Genomic DNA, 776 nt, shown 5'->3' on the forward strand with positions numbered 1-776 from the left:
CCGCAGCTCCGGGGAGCTCGAGGGCGGGGCCGCGACCTGCGTGGATGCGCACGAGGCACTGCCGACCCGCCCCCGGCCTCACCTGCACGCACCTGGCCGCAGGACGGCGCGCCGCGCCCAGTGTCCCGCCGCAACCTGGAGGATGAAATAGTTCCTGAAGCGCACCACGGCTTCGGCGTCGATAGGGGAGCAGCTGCAAGAGGAGCAGAGCCAGGCCGTCTACTCCAGAGGGTGACCGGCGGACACAGGGCCAGGTCTCGGGACTCACGAGCGGGATGGCATGGGGACCGGGGCGTCGCGGCGCACTCCCTTGGGCCCGACACCCCCGCATCTGCTGTGGTGGCAGGCAGGTGCCCGAGGCACAGTAACACGATCGGCCAGAGTTTTCAGCACAGCGAGGGAGGGGATTGGAGTGACGAGAGGTGGGGACCGGTGGGGACCATAGGGGTACGGCGACCGGGCCGCCAGCCGTGTGTTCCACTGCACAGTAGCTGGTGGTGAAGTGACGGGCACAAGCCAACCCGATGCGGCGCTTCTGTGCTACCTTTCTACTCAGGCCTGGCCGCCCTGGGGGAAGATCCGGTCAAAAGCCCTCCTCCCTCTTCTGCGGGTCCCCCTCCCCCCAACCCTGCAACTTCCTGTTAAAGTTGATTCGTGTTCCTGCCCTCCCAAAAAAGCGGATCAGCCCGTGACTGTGTTAAGCAGGGGTGAAGGCCCGGGAGCCAGTTCCACAGTGGGGGAACAGGGCGGGAGTCTCCAGTGTATCCAGCCACGCA

The sequence above is a fragment of the Tupaia chinensis genome, unplaced genomic scaffold, assembly GCF_000334495.1.
Source record: "Tupaia chinensis unplaced genomic scaffold, TupChi_1.0 Scaffold000159_1, whole genome shotgun sequence".
Classification (NCBI taxonomy): Eukaryota; Metazoa; Chordata; class Mammalia; order Scandentia; family Tupaiidae; genus Tupaia; species Tupaia belangeri.